The sequence below is a fragment of the Dermacentor silvarum genome, chromosome 5, assembly GCF_013339745.2.
Source record: "Dermacentor silvarum isolate Dsil-2018 chromosome 5, BIME_Dsil_1.4, whole genome shotgun sequence".
In the NCBI taxonomy this organism is placed as follows: Eukaryota; Metazoa; Arthropoda; class Arachnida; order Ixodida; family Ixodidae; genus Dermacentor; species Dermacentor silvarum.
Window position 1 is genome coordinate 25014979 of NC_051158.1, and position 22563 is coordinate 25037541.

A 22563-nucleotide genomic window follows, 5' to 3' on the forward strand; every position below is an offset into this window, starting at 1 on the left:
CGGTACAGTATGACAGGATCTGAAGGGAAAATCAGTTCAATCGCATCTCGAGTGGTTGAGCTAAGCACATCTAAGCAGACGCCACCCTTGTGCGCTCAGATTCAGGTGAACCTTAACATAGAAACCCAGATGGTCAAAATTAATTCGGAGTCCCCTCCCCCCTCCACTCCCTCTACGGCGTGCCTCACAATCAGATCGCCATTTTGGCGCATATGACTCCAGAATTGAAACTTCCGCACTTTTATCCACTAGCGATCGTTACTCCTTCGAAATCACGCCCAATCACGACTCTCGTGAATTATAGACAAACATTCCCGTTTGATTCCGCGCCCATCGAACTTGAGTTCTCGTATTTTTGAAAAATAATTTTTTCCCTCGTTTTTCTTTTGTTCGAGGTAGCCTCTTAGCGGAAGCTTTAGCTTGAGCTCAACTCCGATGCCGGCTATTCAAATGCACGTAAAACGCAGAAATGCTTTTCTGAGGTAACCACTGGTCAGATTTTAATGACATTTGTTGCATTTGAGAGAGAAAGCTAAGCTTTAGTGACTGTTGAAGCGGAATTTTGATTTAAGGACTAACAGTTTTTTTTAAGGCAGGTTATCAAAAATTGGTAAGCTTGAAAAAAATTGAAGCACGGAGTTTACAAATCCGTAGCTCTGCTCTAAGAACAGATATCGCAGTTCTCTAAACTGCACCCAAATTAGAGCATCCAAATTGGACAAATTTGGCGCGTTAAATTCATATCTTACGAGAATTTATTACATCGTTGACGAGAATTTTGCAAAAGTCCTCCTCACATCATCATCATCATCATCATCATCATCATCATCATCATCATCATCGTCGTCGTCGTCGTCGTCGTCGTCGTCGTCGTCGTCGTCGTCGTCGTCGTCATCATCATCATCATCATCATCATCCTATATTTTATGTCCACTGCAGGACGAAGGCCTCTCCCTGCGATCTCCAATTACCCCTGTCTTGCGCTAGCGTATTCCAACTTGCGCCTGCAAATTTCCTAACTTCATCATCCCATCTGGTTTTCTGCCGACCTCGACTGCGCTTCCCTTCTCTTGGTATCCATTCTGTAACCCTAATGGTCCACCGGTTATCCATCCTACGCATTACATGGCCTGCCCAGCTCCATTTCTTCCGCTTGATGTCAACTAGAATATCGGCTATCCCCGTTTGTTCTCTGATCCACACCGCTCTCTTCCTGTCTCTTAACGTTAGTCCTAAGATTTTTCGTTCCATCGCTCTTTGTGCGGTCCTTAACTTGTTCTCGAGCTTCTTCGTTAACCTCCAAGTTTCTGCCCCATATGTTAGCACCGGTAGAATGCAATGATTGTACACTTTTCTTTTCAACGACAGTGATAAGCTCCCAGTCAGGATTTGGTAATGCCTGCCGTATGCACTCCAACCCAATTTTATTCTTCTGTAAATTTCTTTCTCGTGATCAGGGTCCCCTGTGAGTAATTGACCTAGATAAACATACTCCTTTACAGACTCTAGAGGCTGACTGGCGATCCTGAATTCTTGTTCCCTTGCCAGGCTATTGAACATTATCTTTGTCTTCTGCATATTCACCTTCAAACCAATTCTTACACTTTCTCGATTAAGGTCCTCAATCATTTGTTGTAATTCGTCTCCATTGTTGCTGAATAGGACAATGTCATCTGCAAATCGAAGGTTGCTGAGATATTCGCCGTTGATCCTCACTCCTAAGCCTTCCCAGTCTAAGAGCTTGAATATTTCTTCTAAGCATGCAGTGAATAGCATTGGAGAGATTGTGTCTCCTTGCCTGACCCCTTTCTTGGTAGGTAACTTTCTACTTTTCTTGTGGAGAACCAAGGTAGCTGTGGAATCCTTGTAGATGTTTGCTAAGATATTCACGTATGCCTCCTGTACTCCTTGATTACGCAATGCATCTATGACTGCTGGAATCTCTACTGAATCAAATGCCTTTTCATAATCTATGAAAGCCATGTAGAGAGGTTGATTGTACTCTGCAGATTTCTCGATTACCTGATTTATGACACGGATATGATCCATCGTAGAATATCCCTTCCTGAAGCCAGCCTGTTCTCTTGGTTGGCTGAAGTCAAGTGTTGCCCTGATTCTATTGGAAATTATCTTGGTGAATATTTTATACAATACTGAAAGCAAGCTAATGGGTCTATAATTCTTCAGTTCTTTAACGTCTCCCTTCTTATGGATTAGTATAATGTTGGCGTTCTTCCAGCTCTCTGGTACACATGAAGTTGTGAGGCATTGCGTATAAAGGGCCGCGAGCTTTTCAAGCATGATATCTCCTCCATCTTTGATTAAATCTACTGTTATTCCATCTTCTCCAGCAGCTTTTCCCCTGGTCATGTCTTTCAAGGCCCTTCTAACTTCAGCGCTAGTTATAGAAGGAGCCTCTGTATCCGGTTCATCACTATTTTGCCTCCTCACATATTAGTGGTCTATGTAAGACCCATTTTGTCCGCTTTAGATTTACTGTTAGATGCAATTTACAGAATTGTTATATCACTTTTCATTGCTGAGTTAGAGAGTTCTGAACTTGATAGGTTCGTTTTCTGAAAGGTTGAGATATGCAAGAAGTATAATTAAAAAAATTGATTGCCTAAATTAAATATGCGCTACCGACAGTCACTAGATTTTAACTTTTTTTTAATGCAACAAACCTCATCAAATATGGTGCAGTGGTTGCCGAATAAAACGGTATCTCCTATCCCGTGTATTTCATAGGAGCCCCCGTGCTGACGCTTCCTCTTGAGACATAGCCATATATATATATATATATATATATATATATATATATATATATATATATATATGCTAACGCATCAAAGTGGATGCAACCACGCGCATCGTACTCTCGTCCTCGTCTGCTTCCTGTCGGCGGTTTAGAATTGGAGGCTTCTATTATTCAGACAACTTCGCCACTGTGCGGTTCGGCAACAGCTGAGAAAGGAAACGGAACACCTCAGCAACCTGCAGTGTTCACCCCCTAACCTTCCCGCATGGTGCAACAGTTCAACATCGTGCTAAGCAACACGTTTTCACAACGCAGCATCCGCAAGTAGCTCGGTTAAACGCTCAGGAAAGCCTGAGTGCACAAAATGAGAATTCGCACTCCTTGGCATTACAAGCGTTTTCTTTTCTTCTTCTTCTTCTTCTTCTTCTTCTTCTTCTTCTTCTTCTTCTTCTTCTTCTTCTTCTTCTTCTTCTTCTTCTTCTTCCGAGGTAAAGGAAGTCGGCAAAATGTCAATATAGATGGCCAAGTTACCGGAGTTCCCGCGGGGTTTTTTTTTTGTGTTCGGCTTCCCCGCAACAACTGTGTTAGCGCGGCAGAGCACGCTTTACAGGAGAACGCTGGCTGCGTGTAAATGGTGCTCTTCTCTGGGTTTATAAAACGAAGCGTGTGGTCTGCCCGGCTCTCGCTTATTAATAATTTCGAGGTTCCCCGTCAATATTGACGCCGTAGCAAGAAATAACTAAGTTGGCGGCGGCGTTGGCGGCTGCGAAAGCCAAACGTCAATACGGCCTTTGCTGGTGGCGCCGTCTATCGTCGCTAGCTGCAACGATGTTCGGTGCGGGTGTCTCCGACAGATGGCAGCACGGGTCGAAGGTTTGGCGTCGGCTATTCGCGTTTCGTTCAGCGAGCGCGTTATTTTACGAGCGTATCGTTGAACGTCACTAAAAGCCATTTCACGGCATATCGTATAAAACTATTGTCGGCGTTCGTTGATGCAAATGCGGCGTTCGTTGATGTAAACAGCTTAGCGGGGGACTCGCGTGCGCACTGAATACTGAATGATGCTTTGTTAGCTAAGAGGCTGGAAAGTACATCGCGTCCAACGATTCGTTTTATGATGCGATTGACATTGCGGGAATAAATTCGTCGGTTTCTTGGTTTCAGTTTCGTAATGCAGAAGTACAGTTTCGTAATGCAGAAGACCTTAAAAAAAGAACAGAAAAAATAAACTGAGATTATGACGAGAGAGAGAAAGTTTAAGGGTATGTGAAGATGTTAGCCTCGCGACAGGCTTGGCATGCTAACTCCAGGTTAGACGGTGAGGGAACCGAGATAAAAAGAAAAAGCAAGCGCACATTTATAGATGGACCGCGTGAAATGTACTGCCTCAAGTTATTTACAGAGTTCGTGAATAGCTCGGGTACATTTCGGCGAAGTATTAATAGGGGGTTAAGGGAGTGAGAGGGGATGTTTCATGATGTGACACGCCACGAGTGAATGACGAGGCGAAACTCGTCCGTCCTCACGCATCGTCTGCTAAAAAAAGCCCTTGAAAATGACTGATCTATCCGAAAGAAATAGCGCTGATTGAAAATACCGTTTATTTGACTTTGCTTCCCTTGTTTTCCTTACCTTAATATTTTTTCTTTGTTTTTCTTCTTGCTCAGAAAGTTGCGTTTTATAGTTGCACATTTGTGCTTACGTGTTTCTGTACGTATATATAAAGGGTGTTTCAGCGAACACTTTCAAAATTTATTTAAGGTTGCCTGTGGCAGATAGCCCAATTCTAGTTGTTGAGCTGGTCTACTCGAAGAGGCGGGCATTACTTGCACAATAAATTCAAATGCATAATCAACTAATGAAGAAAAAAAGACTAATTAATTTTTAACTAATTACCTGATGGCCCATATTGCAATTTACAAATTGTAGCCATGGAGCTCGCAAGGCGGATCCACTTGGAATTAATTCTAAGGATGCCACCAGTTTTGAGATATTAATTCCCGAATTTTGCGGAGAAGTGCATTGGCGTTCCAGTTAATTTTGTGCGTCAATGCATAAAGCGACGTTTTGTCAAGAACCTAACTGGAACGCCAATGCATTTCTCCGCAAAGTTCGGGAATTATTATCTCGAAACTGGTGTCATCCCGAGAATTCGTCCCAAGTGGATCCGCCTTGCGAACTCCACGGCTACAATTTGTAAATTGCAATATGGGCCATCAGGTAGATTAGTTAGAAACTTAATTAGTGCATTTCTGCTAATAGGTTGATTATGCATTTCATTTTCTTGCGCAAGTAATGTCCGCCTCTTCAAGTAGACCAGCTCATCAACCAGAATTGTGCTATCTGCCACAGGCAACCTTTAAGAATTTTTGAAAGTGTTCGCATATATATATATATATATATATATATATATATATATATATATATATATATATATATATATATATAAAGCTTGCCTGAAGTATGCAGCCTACATCTCACGTTCACGATACCTTCATAAGTTACTTTTACTTTGTTGTCGTTGCTTTCTTGCCAATGTCGCGTCGATTCCACTGCTGTTAATACTCGCCAAGAGGTGCCTTCGTGACACTTTCGCAACTCCGATATACCTTATCTTTACCAACACTGAATGAATAATGGAAGAAATAAAGAAAATACGCTGTTAGCTCGACACTCGCCAACACGTACGTCACAAAATACGCAGTCACGACACTCGCCAGCGCGTCACAGAAGAGCCGCGGAAACAGGAGGGAACACGTAAACAAGTATGGTGTTGTTGTGTACTAAATGGATGAGCAAGTGGGCAAAACGGGCCACCGAAGTGCTGGCTATGTCCCGATCATCAAACATAGCATGGTCTACATACCAGAAGAACAGGAACGACAATGCGACAGCTAGAACGAGAAGAAGAATAATGAGGACATAAAAATATACCGTAATCTGACTGAGTAACTTTTAAAGAAATAGCTTTTATAGAACTGTGATCAGCCTGTATGGCTCGCTTTGGCTTGTTCAACCTCTCCTCACTGACTTTTCTTTTTTTATTTGGTATTGTAGAAGCTATTGATAGCGTCCCTTTCGTGATACCCCTCAGTGACAGCGAATAGCGATTGCAGAAGCTAGTCATCAGTGTCCTTTTAAAGTTTACAGTAGTTGTAATACCGTGGTTCGTGCCCGTCGCCCGCAGAAAGCAGTCTGGGTGTTTGGGAAGCAAACGGCGCTCACTACATCACAAATAGACGCTAGGCAGTGCGTCCTGTCTTCTTGTTTCGTCCCGCCTTTAGCGCCGTTTCCTTGCAAAACACGTATTGACTAGTCCACAGGAACCAGCGACTGTCCATTTCGGCTGTCGCTGATTGGCTGCTGCTTGATGTGCAGGAAGGCGCCTTCCTGCACATCAAGCAGCAGCCAATCAGCGACAGCCGAAATGGACAGTCCGCTAGGTAGACTCTTACAGAATACCGCCCCTGGAGTCGCGTTACAGTCCAGGTATGGGTATTCTGTAAGAGTCCACCTAGTGGACATGTCCATTTCGTCTGCTGCTGAAGTGCTGATTGGCCGTAGCGCCTGGCTCCTCCTGACGCGCACCCCAGCCCAGCCAATCAGAACTTCAGCAGCGGACGAAATGGACAGGTTCACTAGGTGGACTCTCGCAGAATACCTCCCCAGGTGGCTTCTGAGGTGAGGCTGCGGTTTCGCTTTAGCTGAGCGCGACGGCTTCCACTGTACCAGCGACAGCCTCTATACTGCATATCTATAACAGGTCGCAATTCGTTGCCCTCCCGTGTCACGTCCGTCCGGGACCCATTGTTCTCCAAGGTTGAAGGGCTGCGTAATGCGGCGCTACGTTGTTTCTAGATCGCTTCCGCCCTCGACTTCGGGCGGTGGTGTGGCACGCCCGCATACCCTAGCCAGCTAACGAGATTCGGACGCCGGAAGTACGCGGCTCCCCGTGACGTCACCCGGCGACGCGTGTCTCCGGTTCCGGAGCCGGACGTGGCGACATGCAACATGCGCTCGCCGCGCCCTCTGGCATTGACCGCTGCCGAGCATCGCCGCTCTTCGCGGTCTAGTTCACTTAGTGGTCTCGTCAGATACGTTCTCTCTCTCGCAACGTCCAGCCTTTTGTCCTCTCAAGCGACATCCGATGCCGTGTATCGGTAAACTTAAACGACGCCGTCGACGGAGCTCGCGGCAGTAGCAGGCTTTAAAAGCAGTTTGCTTGTGTGTGTGTGTGTGTGTGTGTGTGTGTGTGCGTGTGCGTGTGCGTGTGCGTGTGCGTGTGCGTGTGTGCTGTTGTGTGTGTGTGTGTGTGTGTGTGTGTGTGTGTGCGCGCGCGCGCGCTTTTACAATGGAGTACAACGTCTCGTCACGACGTTTCCATTCTGCGATACTCCGCCACTTGTTTATCCCGACGTATGGAGGCGCTTCGGCTCTTCAACGCTTATATGGGTATACAAACAAATAGCACACACACGTGGCGAACTGCGGACGCATATCGCGGTCGGTTCGACGGGGCCTTCCCCCCGTCGATTCGGGGGAGGCCGTGGACCGGAACGATCGTTGGTAAACGTTTTTACAACCTGCGGCGACGCGCCGACAGGCCAGCGTGTGTATGTGTTGGGGTGGCTGCAGTAGGCTTGTCACGCTACGATACGCCTGTTCCGGTTAACGATCCCCGAAGTCACCGTAGTATGTATATACAATGGCTGGTTGGGCGTTGCGGATTGCAACGCGTAATAGAGGAGGGGGCTGTCGTGTGTTCGTGTGGCTTAGGGGGGGGGGGGAGGGGTATAAATGTGGGCGGAGCTACTGCTACTCGTGAATGGAATGACTTCTCGTGAGAGGCGTATTACTGTTTTTTTGAGATTTGATGCGGAACCGAGAGGTCGGTGTGTTTACGTATCGTCGGATTGGAAGCTAAGCGGGGATACATGAACGTTAGGTTGAGGCGAGCGACTGACTCTCTTGTGTTTCCGGTCAGGTCGCTCTTATTAGCAAGCAAGCGCCGTGTCAGGCGTGTCACGCGGGCCCGCGAAAGCGTGATAAGTAAACGTAGCGCGGCCGGAGAGAGTAAAGGCGTGGGAAAATGTTCTAACTGTTCAAACGAGGTCACGGTCGGCCTGTGGCATTTGCAGTTGCACTGTGAACGGAAACGTCAGAAACGCATATACAGAGCGTTGCGTGAAATGTGAGCGCTGCGCAAACACTCGCGGACAAGTACAGCTCACTGAGTCGTTCGCCTTCCGCAAGTACACGTCTTGGGTGAAATCGCTTACTGTCAATAAGCATGTATTACGTGATTCACTGTTTTACTCATTCATGGACCGTGTGGGGTAGGGGTTAGGGCGCGCCAGTCTCGGCAACGGGAGGTCGCTGGTTCGAATACTCTGCACCGCCTGGAACCCATCGGTAGAACGTCCGCAAGTGTCGTGGGGTGCGCACTTGGGAGGTGCCACTTACTCCGCTGCGTCATCGTTCGGGCCGTCCTTCAAGTTGGTCCGAAACAGGACGCTCTGTGGTTGTCTACATGACTCATTCATGCCTGCCGTATGCGTATACTTTGATGACGTAATCCGGTTGCCTAATTGTTAGAGATAATCTTTGGTAAGCGTTTATTATTCTGGCTGGAGGAGTCAGCATGAACGCCACCGGGGTTTACGAAACTGCGAACTCCACTGTACGGATCCACTCTGAGTCATTGGACGCGGCAAGCAGAACGGTATCGCTTCTTCCAAGAAGTCTACATAGGCCGGCCAACGTAGAAAGTCGATTCCTGGAAAGGGCTAAGAGAACAGAAACGACCGCGGACGTTAACTCTGAGCAGAGAGAAAAAACGGAAAACGAGAAAAATTTACGGAATGTCTGGCTCAGGGCGCTTCTATGTTTGACGCGCACCAGCGGCAGCTGTCGTCTGCTTCGAGCGCCGAGTAACGGAGACGATGCGAAGAGAAGGAAACAGAAGTAAGAAAAAGTGGGCGTACAGACGGGCATACCGTGTCTCAACTGACGGTCGTCTGCAAACGCCGATTATTGTGCAACCGCCTCCTGCACGCGATCACCTTCACTGTCGTCTGCTGAGATCGCGCCGTAAACAGACGACGCAAAGCGAGGAAACAGAAGTGGGTGGCGCAGAAGTGCGTCGTGTCTCAACCGCCGGTCGTCTGCAAACGGCAACCGCCTCCGGCACGCGAGCCGTCTGCTGCACTGACCCTTCGCCGTCGTCGTTGTTGTTTGGCGCGTGCTCCCGCGGTATCCCGCGGCGTTCGAGACTGCGGCACGTTGTTGTTTTCTGCCTTCTGTTTCGTCTGTGTTGTTGTTTTCTGCCTTCTGTTTCGTCTGTTTTGTTGTTCCTCCCACCCTCTCCTATGCCTTTGGCTCTGGTGTGCTATTCGGTTCTTTGGCGGCGAGCTTTCTTCTTCGGAGGAGCCAATTAAGGCCCTGCACTGGCTGACCGACCGACCGCCGAGAAGCCCCCGCAGATGGCCCTGCTGTCTGCGTGGTTGTTGAACCACCTATGCGCTCACTGTCCGTCTGCTTGTTTTCTGCAGTGTTCGTCTGCTTTCCATGCACTGCTGCGCGTTCCTGTCGTCTGCTGGTGAAACAGCAGCATCGAGATTGTTCGCCCATGGCGTTTCTGAAACGTTTCGGCTTTGGGAAATGTGGCGCTCTGCTACCTCAGTCCTATAATTGTGGTGGGTGTATCACCCAGCAATGAACTGCCGACGCCGCAGTTCGCTTTGCGTTGTCGTAGCACAGTTCACACTTTTCCGGCGACGCGGGCTACGGTCGAGTTCACGTCTGTCTGTTAGAAAATAATGCTTCAAAAGCAAACTCATAGGAACTTTGCTGTTTATTCTAATTCGTGATTGCATCGTTTTAATCAACTTACGGGACCGAAAAGCACTGTGGAGTGTTCCGATTTTGAGTGTCTGCTCAGCAAAGCGCAGCATATTCGATCGAGTCTGTTTTTGGTCCCCCACTTCCAGTTTTGATCTCAGTTTTTGCATCAGTTTGCACCCATCATCATAATCATCATCCTATATATTATGCAGGACGAAGGCCTCTCCCTGCGATTTCCAATTACCCCTGTCTTGCGCAAGCGTATTCCAACTTGCGCCTGTAAATTTCCTAACTTTATCACCCCACCTAGTTTTCTGCCGTCCTCGACTGCGCTTCCCTTCTCTTAGTATCCATTCTGTAACTCTAATGATCCATTGGTTATCCATCCTACGCATTACATGGCCAGTCCAGCGCCATTTTCCCTCTTTATGTCAACTAGAACATCGGATATCCCCGTTTGCTCTCTGATCCACACCGCTCTCTTCCTCTCTCTTAACGTTAGGCCTACCATTTTTCGCATCGCTCTTTGTGCGGTCCTCAACTTGTTCTCGACATTCTTTGTTAACCTCCAGGTTTCTGCCCCATATGTTCGCACCGGTAGAATGCAATGATTGTATACTTTTCTTTTCAACGACAGTGGTAGCTCCCAGTCAGGATCTGGTAATGCCTGCCGTATGCACTCCAACCCAATTTTATTCTTCAGTAAATTTCCTTCTCATGACCAGGGTCCCCTGTGGATCCCCTGTGGATCCCCTGTGGATCAGGGTTATTACCCATAGGGCAAGATTATTCCAACTTTGCATCATTTATCACTTGGCAAATATGTTTCGACTTGATTATGTTCTTCGGGCGAATGACCTCAGCCCAAATAACCGGCAACTGTTCCGTCAAGTGATACCCATTCGAGGCTTAAAAAAAAAGAAAAAAAAAAGCTATAGGGGGTTGTTATTCTTCTGCGTGCCTGTACGCAGCGAAAAACAGAGTAATCTCTGCATTATACAGGGGGACAACTAATGTCGTTCGATGTAGAGGTCACTCGCGCTGCGCAGCTGTTTTTTCGCTTCCGAGACAAATCCAAGCAGCGGGTTGCGATCGCCGATTGTGTAACCCTCCTGACACGCTTTCGAAGGCGCTTCTGAGGCTACGAAGCTTTGGCTCAGAGATAGGAAAACGGGGCTTATAGGGGATAAAGAAAAGAGGGGGGGGGGGGGGGGTACTTCGTCTTCATAGGTATACCACACCCTGTGCCATTGGTTGTGGCGTGCACAGTGATTTAGGGATTTGAAAAGGATGCGCTTTTCTTTCGCGGTCGAGGGAAGCTATAGAAATAGGGGAGAAGGGCCCTCGTGTTCCGTTCGTGACAAAGGTATTGAAGGTCTCTGTGTTAGGCGTGTTTCGAAGCTTGCAACTTCTGTCGGAAGGAGGGATAGGATGTAACAATAGTAAGAAAGAAAAAAAAGGAACGCCGGGAGGAGTTAGGGAGTGTTTGAAGGCTGCAGCTGTATAGAAGCCAGGCTCATAGGTATGGTGCAAAACTACGCCACACGCGCCATATGCGCGGCGCGCTGCTTGCTTTATTTTGGGGCCCTTGTAGATCGGGGCTGCCTCACTTTTTGTTCTTCTTATATTTGGCTACTCCTAAGATGTGCTCCGCGGTACACGGCGACCGGATTCGAATTCGCTGTGCGTCAACGCGTATAATACGCGCTTAACAGAAGCGTCTCTTCTGGCACTTTTTTTTTGAACGTCTGTCTGTCGTCTGTTCGTGCGCACGCGTACGTCTGCTCCAAATCCGCGGTATCCGGTCTTGTTTCCTTCCTTCTATGCTCTCGCGGTCTGCGACGGCTTTCTTTCTTTCTTTCTTTCTTTCTTTCTTTCTTTCTTTCTTTCTTTCTTTCTTTCTTTCTTTCTTTCTTTCTTTCTTTCTTTCTTTTCTGCAGCAATGGAGAAAGCGCCGAGTCACCGCTCTGTTTGTGGGTGCGTGCGCACGTGTATTATAACTATAGAGGGAGGCAGCGCTGTCTCTGGATTCCGCGCGGCGGTCTCGCGGCGACTTCCGGTCGCGTGGCGCCATCTGGACCAAAGGTGCGGAAGGTGGGCCGTGACTCCTTTATGAAAGCTTACAGTAAGGGCGTCCGCTAGCTACCTTTGGGTTTCCACAGCGCTTGGAGGCTTGGGTGCTATTATCGTAGAACGGAGGGAGCCTCGCCGTAACGCCTCACCCCCCCCCCCCCCTCCCCCCCTCTTCATCACAGGCTCCTTTAAGTCCGTGATTTCTTTTTTTCTTTTTTTTACGTGGACTCACGACCGCTTTGTTTCGTCCGGTGAATTATGACGTTTCGGATTTGGAGAACGTTTCACCGCACGATCTCTGAGGTGGGAGACCGGGTGTCTGGTTGGCACTTTCGGTGCGGGCCGTGGGTGTTGGAAGTCTGTGCCTTCTGTTCTCTTGAGCGAGGCCTCGCAACCGCCCTGTGTTGTGGACTTTGGTTTTATCGGGGCTGCGGTGTCCAACGCGACGTGCTTAAAAATTATGGTCTACTATGCCCGCTGTAATTGTGACTTCTGTATGTGGTGCGAACTTCGACACCTTGCGTTATCGTTCCATTGGCTATATAGCGAAGCAAAATTATTTTTTATCGTCCCTTTTCGTGCTGTATATCGGCGCTTCCCTTTCTTTCCGACATCGCGTTTGCTACTGAGAACTTAACTGTAAGTGTATTGATCTCATCGTATCAAACCGCCCAGCAAGTGTTTGTCCACTGCTATACGCAGGTGTCAACTTATTGGTTCTATTCAGTGATTTAGACTAAGTGTGGCCCCTCGATACCTTGATGGAGGAATTTCGACCAACTTATTTTGCAATGCCCGATGCTATCTATTTGTTGTGGCTATTTTTGTTGATGATATACTGGCTGCAAAACATACGCATTGCGGGGACGGGAACTTGTTTACAAGAACGAAGGACCGATGTCGTAGTCTGCTTGATCCGTTGTTCGTATTGTGGCTGGCGATGCAGGTTTTCTCTCGTCTACGCGGCTTTCGAAAATTGTTTAGCAATGTGTTTTGTTTGCACTGTCAAGAATTTTTCCTCTAGAATTGGCTGCGCGCTATATGCTGAACTTCCCGCTGTCTTCTATAACGTCGGCCTTCCTGACTTTATTCTTACGAAGCATAGTGTTATCTATTATCTAGTCGCTGTATTTTTTTTATTTTACTTCATTTTCTCATACAGCGCACGCAACATGCCTCAGACGTTCCAAGCCGCTACTTCAACGACGACATTTTTTTTTTAATACGCTGAAGCGTGGAGCGCCACTAATTGTTTCCAGGTGGAACTGTGAAAGAAACGGTGGCTTTGTCGTTTCTATATTTAACCGGACATTACGTCTCCTCGGAAAGGGATCCGCGGAAACGGCTTCCTTACGGCAAATGCCCGACGTTATCTTTTTTCATATTTGCTTGGTTAAACTCCATGCCATCTTCTTTAAAAACCACATCCTCAGGAAACGCGGAGATATTGTCGACATATCCTCGTTCTTTGTTTCTTTTTTATTTTCCTTTCTTTATTTGTGCGTGTGTGTTTCCTGCCATATTCTCTTATGGTGAACCTGAAGGTTTCTTCGAGTTTCCGTTTCCTTTCGCAGACACATGAATTCGGCCAGCAGACGACACAGCGACGAACTCGCGATAGCAGACGACGCGCAGACGGCGACAGCAGGCGACCTGCGCAAAAAAGCAGACGACAAGAAAGAAGGAACGCAAACTGTATAACAGAAGGCAACATAAGAATTCGTGAAGAATAAAAAAAAAATAATGCCGAAATTTCTCAAAACCCTGAAAGAAACGTCTTCTCTTCCAAGGAGGCACCAGAAAGCAGTGCAGCTAGCCTCTCGCTGAAAGTGAGGGGAAGGGGGGGGGGGATGAGAAAAAAAATAAAGAATACGATAAATAAAAGTAGACGGAATCGAGCTCAAGATTAGGGGCGGCGGGGCGCAAACGAGAAGAGGTGCGCGTGGTAGGTCGTATCTGATTCTTGAGAGGAGGTCCGGGGGAGTACGGGGGGGGGTCAGGGGGTGCGTAGTGCATCTAAGGCCCTAGGTGAAGTTCCGCTTGGGACCGCCAGGTGCACTGGCAGCCTTCTGGGCGCCAGATGGCACTGCGCGCCTACTACTACCTACTCCTGCTTCTTGCTGCTGTATGTCCTCCCCCCTCCACACCCCCAACCCCCCCTGCACGAGACCACGCCTCCCCGTGCGAAGGCTTTTCATCGGCGTGCTCTCTGTCGCGTGCACAGCTCGTGCGGAGCGTCTACCGCTCGCGTACTCCCCGCAACCCCGCTTTTCTTGCTTTCAGATCGATGTCTTCCTTTTCCTTTCGTTAATCGTTACTTCCTTTCCTGTTTTCATTTTGTTTTGAGCTCCCCTTCGGCTCCCTTCGCACATTTTTCTTGAAGCAGGTCAGGGGATTCCTTCTACCTTTTTTTCTTTTTTCGGTTCAAAACTCGAGAAACGAAGCCTCGCCGAAAGAGGGCGCCCCCTAATAATAACGTTGTCGTCTGCTGTTACCTGCGCGTGCGTCTGCTCGCTTTCTGTCGTCGTCTGCTACTTTATTTTTGTCGTCTGCTACTTTGGTATTTTTTTGTCGTCTGCTACGGTTTATTTCCCCTCGCTTATTCGTGCGCACTTCCTCAGCGCATCGATGTTGCAGCTTTGGATCTAAGCATAGCGCACATGCTAGTTTCTTTTATGTTTTTTTGCTCGCCCTCGGGTATTCTTGATGTGGAGGTATCTCTACACCACCCTCCCGCTTCACAGGGGGCTGCCGGCACTTGACTCAAAGCATTGAGGGACGGGCGACGTGACCGAGATATATGAGCCTGTAAAAATTTGACGACGGCTCCGCCAGGGGGAGCTTCAGTGCAGGTTTTGGTTGACATGGTCGTGTCGCTTTCTTTATTTATTTTTAAGAGTCCTAGATTTTTGTTTTGTTTTTCAATTATGACGTTGGGCTGCCCGACATCGTCGCGGATTTGATTGACGGCAGACCCGCACGGCGGCGCTTGCTTCGCTGTCAAAAAAAAAATAATAATTGATTACGCAGCCCTCAGAAGCGTCCCTTTAATGGAGTGAAAAACGGCGACGATATATAAGATGAGTTTCGGGAGGAGTTTGTTAGTTTTGGGAGACCCGGGGGCCGTGTCACGGATTTGGTGACGCGCCCGCTGACACGTCTATGAGTGCGATGTTTTTGGGTCCGGTTTCTCTGTTATCTTAGCGTTCCGTTAGGGCGTATACAAAGTGAAACATAACGAAATTACGTTTTTATTTCGTTTTTTTTAATCTCAAGAGAAGGGTTTGTATGGGCTCGACGTAATATATGGAGAAATGCTACGGAGTTTGAGGAAAACGGTAGTCAGTGCGATATCACGAAGTTGCTAGGATATGATTTATTTGTGCCCTAAACACAACTACAACGTTAGCGCTAATAAAATGCGCGTGGTAGGGACAATGACAGACGCGTAACACACCGCACGATTGCGATCCTGCAGATATTAATCTCACTTCATCATCCGTTGCATTCTGGGCCATGGTCCCTTATCAGCGGGTCTGGCGCTCTGCTGTCCGAATCGTGGTAATTGCCCGTGAGAAAGCATTGTGATGGAGAATACATCATTAACACGTCAGTCGTCCACCATGCTCGACTGGAAATGTTCGAATGTCGATGTTGTATTTCGTGTTGAACCGACTTTACCGACTTCATTTCGCTTGGTCACGCTTTTGCTGATTTGAATTTAGTAGGAAAAAGTGGTGAGTGTAATATAAAATGTGTGTGTGCGTGTGTGTTTTCTTCGTCTTTAACGTCTGTTGGTGGCTCTTTAGTGACCCATGTCTGTTTGCAAGAACTGATAACTTGTCGTTTCATTGCTGTTTCGTTCCTTCATTGCTTTTGACGTTCCAGTGTTCCAGCACATTAAAAAAAAAAAAAAAAACGGTATTGCCGAAGTGTTATAACATCGCTTCATGTGTTGTCAGCCGTTCATCGTTTAACAATTTATTTTTTTATGCATAAGCGTACAATCAAAATCGTTACCGTAAATTCTAATTACGTCAAAGTAAACACATGAGTAGAAGAAAAGAAAACAATAAAGTAGTACACACGGTGTGAAGCGGGAGAACATGCGCAGATCCCATGCACTGTGGGAATTTTATTTATTTATTTATTTATTTATTTATTTATTTATTTATTTATTTATTTATTTATTTATTTATTGTAGTGACTGACAACTGCATTTCGGCCTTGACAACAGCTCACTACGTCAAATACGGCAATTTTTTTTTTCACAACGGGAGGAGAGTAATGCAAAAAAGAACATTTGTCAAGTGAGTAATAGTACAGCGGACGAGCAAAAAGCAAAAGCAATGACAAAGCTGACCGCGAATAATACTACAAAATAATACAAGAATACATGCAATCTTTCATGTGAAGTCAGGGAGAAAGAGATCACTGTTCGGAAACATAGAATCGTATGTTTCCTGCAGTCATGACATTGGGCACAGTAAACGAAACGTCAAGATAAAATGTACGCAGACACTTGATAGTTTTTACCAGATGATATGCGAAAGCACAATGAACGTGAGAATGCAGTGTGGCAAATTCGCAATCGATGCCATGCGAAGGATTGTGCAGGTATTTGGCCTATACGCGTATATCCGGTCATCGTTCGAGGTTCTGAAAAGACTTACCAGGTGGATCGACGTGTTCGTGTAGAGCGAGAAAATGCTATCTTTATTTCATTAAAAAAAAAAAAGGGTCCGGAACTACGCGAGACGGAAACGTATATACCTACCTAACGCAAAGTTCATCGTGCGCGGCAAATGTATCGCATTAAAACTGAACAGCGGTGATGTCTTTTGGGCTAGGTCACGCGTAGAGCCCCACTCCGCGTACGAACTCATTGTGTCGAACAGGAGCCGCTACAGCTACCGCTTTTCTCGTAGCTATCCGTTCACTTTATACCGGAGAGGAGCAACGGGCACCGAAGGGGCGCCCAGCTAGGCTTACGTACTTGCCAGCGGCGAGCCCCTCGTGCAACGGCACGCGAAAGCGATACAATCAGCGGGCGCTTCTTCGATAATGGCGTCATCGAAGCGCTCGAAAAAAAAAAAGGGGGGGGAGGGCAACATTGGGATGGGGGTCCACTAATCGCCGGCCCATTTTCGGGGAACGGAGAGGGCCACCTTCTCAGCTAATGACCCTCCCGCAGCGTTCGGCGGGGGCAGCCATCTTCTTTCTGTCGGAGGTATAGCGTTCTTTCTTTTGATGGGGCCGGCTGTTGGCCGTTCGCTTAAACCGTAAACACACGCACGTGCGCACAGTTTGCTCCCGCAGGTTTTCCTGGAGGCAAGAGATAACGCCTCACGCTGAGATGGTGGAACACGGTTGCACGCGAGCCAATACCGGAATTGCCCTGGTGGCAGTTGCAGTTTGGGACGCAGGTGTCGGTGGCGTTCTCTTGCCATGTCAGGGTCAGTTACCCGCCGCCGGCCACCGTCGTCGTCTGCTGCTGTGCGGCGCGTTGCAGAAGGCGCGGAGGAAGCAGACGACGATCTTTGTCTCGGAAAGCAGACGGAAAGTGTCGACGGTAGGATAAGGATTGAAAAGAAACACACGTTAAGATAAGAAACAGACGGAAAGCGAAACGAGTGAATGGTGAACGTTGCAGCAGACGAAAAAAAAAAAAAAGGGGGGGGGGGGGGGGAGAGAGGCGCTCGCATGAAGTTGAGGTACGCAGAACATACCAGGACGGATGTCACCTTTGGGAGCAAAATCCAAGCTCGTATACATCGCTAAACAGTATTTGGCGTTCAACGTTGTATCATAGTTTCGGAAATGCGAGGGACGTGGAGACGACTGCTGTCCGAGAAGACAAGAACGAAATACCTATTTCGTTCTTGTCTTCTCAGACAAGGACTGTGTTCGCTTGCACAATCCAGCTAACGTTTCTGAAACGTTAGCTGGCTTGTGCGAGCGAACAAACATGGTCTTATGGTTTGGCCCACGATAGTTAGAAGATGAGAAAAGTACGTTTGGTTAGCAATCGCGTAACTATTGATCTAGAAACGGCTTTTTTTTAAATTTGCTGATAGTGTTTGAAATATATGCCGGTTGTCTTGGACATGCAGTAGGCCTAATGACAGCTTCATGCTACGCTTCGTAGCCATTGCTGTTGATATACTTGTTCCCAGGATCCAGTTTTTCATTAGGTTTACGAGTGCCTTGGGGTGCTCTATACGTCTGCCATCTCTATATTACCCAGTTTGTCTTCTTTGGCTGAGATGCGCTTGCTTTTTTTCTCTAGAATGCGCCGGTTAGTGTTACCTGTCGCCGATGCTGTATCGACGGCCGGCGTAATTGGTCTGCAACGGCGTATTCAAAGCAAACCAACATACAAAACACAAAGAACGTAGCTATAGCTCCAGTTTCATTTTAGGTCACGTAAGACGCGTCCGCGCGAATGACGAGCCCTGTCATGCCGTGGGCGTTCGGGTCCTCGCACCGTCGTTTCCTCGTTGCCAATCACTAAGCCTATAGTGGCCACTGATTGGCTGTCATTTACCCTGCAACGTTCGTCATGACGTCAGTGCCCGAGGGAAGTCGCTGATTGGGCCGCATCGCTTCGAACCAGCTGCCCACGCAGTGGGCCGTGAGAAGCACGCACTGTTAAAAGGAAGGTGGTTAGCTTGGCTTGACTTGTGGATAGAGAAACAAAGAAAAAGCAAGACAAATGACAACCAATCAGCAGGAAGAAGCGGCAGCAGCAGTCCCGATGGGTGTAAGCGGGACGGTGGTGCCGGCTTCCATTGTTTACACAGGTTATTGCGGCTCGAGGGCAAAAGGCCGGCGTAATTGACTTGTACGTACGTGCTCAACAGCGCGGTCGCGTCTATTTGCGTGCCGAAACTCGCAGGCCAGCACCACCTGGTAGCGTCCCGCGCTACTATTACGGGACCTCGCGATTTGCGCCGCTGCGCTTGACTGCGAATTTTGCCCACGGCTTTTCTTTTGCGTCCCAGGCGGTTTAGCTTGGTCGTCTGCTGCTTTTCTTTGCTTTCCTCGTCGTCTGCCTCTCTGCAGTCGGCTTGGCTTGGTTTGAGGCGGCTGTTCCGTTATGGTCGTCTGGTCTTGGTTTGTGTTTTGCGTGTAGGCCGTCTGCGACCAGAGTATACGCGTTCCGTCCGCGGCCAGCTCCGCAGAGTCAGCTTCGATTAATATCCCGCTGTGTTTGTCTGTCCTAGGTTTCGGGGTGGCGGCGTATTTTGTTTAATTGACGTAATGGCCTGTCGTCTGGTTTTGAATGTTGTCTGCGCTGCGTAGGTTGCTCGTGGGAACATGGTGGCCGGCATGCCAGTGCTTACATAGCCCTGTTCGTGGATGAAAGGTGTATTCCCACGCCTTTTTTTGTGCATTATGAAACCCCGGCCATCACTTAGACTGTCATGTGTGTGACAGCTAACGTACGTTTGTTTCTTGTGTTTACGTTACAAGTTTTGCAGTGCATGGGCATCGGTGGTACGTCTGCTCGATGTGGCAGCATCGTTAGGCCTAACAACGCGCTCGCGCGGAATATACGGTGGCAGCACTAGCGCTTTAGATGCTGTGCCACTCAACGCCATCTCACGTTTTCTGTAATACTCATATGATCATGCCGTTCTGCTTGCGTCATTCCTGCGGCACGGTACTTTGATATGCCAAATGGAGATTATCATACAAGTTTATCCCGTAACTATGCCGGTTATATACATACCTGCGAATAGAAACAAGGTGCTTTCAGCTTAAAGTATATTCGCTTAATATGGTTTGCGTTGTACTTAACGCAAGGGATTTGATTTTCTCGTTATGCTGTTTACTGCGAAGTCCGTCATTGCCGTGTCTTCTCTCTGTATACTATATACATAACATCACCGTATTAAATGAGACATGCGGACCGTGCGTCGGTTTATTAGAGTCGACTCCCGTCATTTAGACGGGAGTCGACTCTGGCTCTGACCGCTAGATTTGGTCGAAATATACGAATGCTCGAATTAACAGAGCAAGATTAACCAATTCGAATTTCCTTGTTTTTCTTTTTTCTTTTTTTGCTTGAAGTAGTCTGTATGTGTCTTTCTCTTTCTTGGTCTTGAGCATGACTTTTACCCGTTACAAAAAGTCTAATTCATTACAATGACCAATTTCTGCCCTACGAAACTAATTCAGGAATTGCTCAAAAGTATAATCGATTACTTCTACGTTAGTTTCACCCGAACTTTCATTAACATTCCACAGGTATACAGTAAACCGAACAACTTGGCCTGGCACATTCCCTGCATCCTCTGCAGACCTTCACACATTCACTTTACGTTCGCTAACAGTTGATTTTCAAAAAATTTGGCGGGTCTAACTTCTTCCCTCGTTTTTGTGAGGACATCAACAGCGACACTGAAAACATTCTTGGTGTGCGCGCTGGCGGGCAGGGCGGTGTTGTAACGTACGTACGGATATCTTGCGCCCAAGATTCTCGTTATACTCAGCATCTGGGTATACTCTATGAATCGCAGCGCTTCATTGTTTCTGAGACTTCCAGAAGACATTCCCGGTTGGGCCATTCAGAAGCTAAACAAAAAATTGTCCATATACGATTTCCGTGCATTAGCATCCTGGTCGTCGATATCGAGACATGCCAGCACCGGCCACCATCTGCGCTTCAGGAGGTGTACTTTTTTTAAATGCGTTTTCCTTCCAGGTCACTGTATAGATTCTCGCCTGAGCTTTTCAGTGTTTTCGCATTAAGCGAAAAGTGGAATCAACCTAAGTCGAATTAACTGGGGTCGACTGCACTTATCAGCGTCACTTGGCGCGACACATCCCAGGATCGAGAGGCGCTGGTGACCTTTGCGTCTTCGGCAACCTTGGCATCCCCGTGTTCAGGACAGAGTTCTTGTATCATCTGCATCCGCTTCGCAAACCGTACGCGGCAGTGATCTTGGTGTCGTTTGCAACCTTGGCATCTCCGTGTCTGTCGTCTGCGGATATCTGAGTGCTCTCATCGTCTGGTTCCGCTTCGAAAATCGCATGCGGCAGCGATCTTGATGACGTCTGCAACCTTTGCACTCCTGCACTGTCGTCTGCAGATCAGAGTTCTCTGATCGTCTACGACCGCTTCGAATACGGTATGGAGCAGACGTGGCGACGTCGTCTGCAGCCTCGAGTTGTTTTATTTGGTGTCCGCGTCCAATACTAAAGGTGTCTGCAGCAAAGATGGTTCAAGAGATGAGGGCGCTGTCCCTATAAGAAAAAAAAAAAAAGAGAGAGACAGAAAGTATGAACAGAGAACAAAAGAGAGAGCCGACATCCATCTCCGCACGGGAAAGCTCACGGTTCCCTTCAGGGGTATTTTCTGTCGTCTTCTGGAAGCGGGGAGAGGGCGGCATCGGAGGCGGCAGGAAAAGGCGACATATTTACGCAAACCGGAAGTGAGGCGGGTCGGGCGGCACGGGCGCGAGCCTGGTCGGCGCGCGACTGACCGGCGCGGTTGCGTGCTGCTCATTGCGTGAAACACGTGAAGTATGTGCCGCCGAGAACGCCCCGCCTAACGGCAAAGCGCGGTGCGGGAGGCTTACTTTATTTACTTCTTTGTACTTGTTTCCTTGCCTTTCCGAAACGAACGGAATCGGAGCTGGAGGACATCCGGCTCGTGCATGTCGTCTGCATCGCCACGCGTCGTCTGCTACTCGCCCGTGAGGAAGCTGGAGCTGCACGCAGCAGACGACGTGCGCCGCTTCTGCGGCTTCTGGTTTTATCCGTCCTGGAACCGACGTCTGTTTAGCCATTTATTGTCTCACGTGCTTCCTTTGCGCCTCTTACGTTGTCCTGGGCGCACCGTCGCGTGCGTTTTCCACACTTTGAACTGCTTTCTTTTTCTGCGTGCATACATCCCCCCCCCCCCCCTTTTTTTTTTTTCCCTTTTTTTTTCCGGAGGATGAGCACCTTTGGCTCCGGTTTCGGCCTCTGAGACATCCGGCTCGTGCTTTGCGCACTCCGTTTGTCTCTCTATATCTCTCCTTTTTGTCCCTTCCAGCAGACGCACTCGAGTCGTCTGCAATCGGAACGTATAGCAGACGACGGAACATGCCTGCCGCTTCGTCTGTTTTTGTCGGCGCCTTCTGCTGACTGTTCGTCTGCATATAAGTACGCCTCTTTCGTGCATGGCTGTACTTTGAGAGAAGCAGCGTACTCACTGCTTCTTCCTTCAAGCGTTTCGTATTCTGTCATTTTCGTATCAACGCGCACTTTTTTTTTATTATAGTTTAGGTCGCGGTGCCCGCTCCGCACTCTTCCGCTTCAGGGACGTTGTGTCTTTCTGGCTCTGGCTTCGATTGTCACTTCGGCTTTTGTGAACTGTTTCCTTTCAACCAGCGGGCGGGAGCACGAACTTCGGAGAGGAGGAAGCGGGGGTTGGGGTGGGGGGGGGGGGGGAGAAAAGGGTGTGTTTCGTTTGCCAGAAGATATACGTATATATAGTATATAGTATGCAGGTTTAGGCTTCAAGAGGGCAAGGCCTAGCTGTTAGCTAGGTGTGGTTTCCGTTTTTTTTTTCTGTTTTCTTTTTTTTTTCTTCAGGCCGGTGCAAAAGGTCTGTTTGTGTTCGATTAACTTCCGCTCGTGGGGGTGACCTTCCGGTGACCTCCGCCTGTGACCCCCGTCGTGGGGTCGAGGGGTGGGGGACCGGGGTTTGTGGAGGAACGGGAGTTAGAGAGGTCGAGGAGAGGCAGCGGTCCGCGACTCGCATGCGACTGCTGTCTTCTTTCGGAGGGGTGGTCCGACGACGGAACACCAATGGATGTATAGTATGGATGGATGGATGGATGGATAGCGGATGTGGTGGTGTCGGCTTCGTTGTTTGCTCCCCTTTGAAGCTACAC

The 22563-nt window shown here is 48.1% G+C and overlaps 2 protein-coding genes across 2 annotated transcripts in view; one reads left to right on the forward strand and one right to left on the reverse strand.

Moving 5' to 3' along the window:
• LOC119453102 (uncharacterized) overlaps positions 1 to 22563 on the reverse strand; it is a 124018-nt gene that overhangs the window by 52725 nt on the left and 48730 nt on the right. The gene's annotated exons all lie outside the window — the stretch shown is intronic.
• LOC119453103 (protein rhomboid-like) overlaps positions 1 to 22563 on the forward strand; it is a 178426-nt gene that overhangs the window by 6620 nt on the left and 149243 nt on the right. The window lies entirely within an intron of this gene.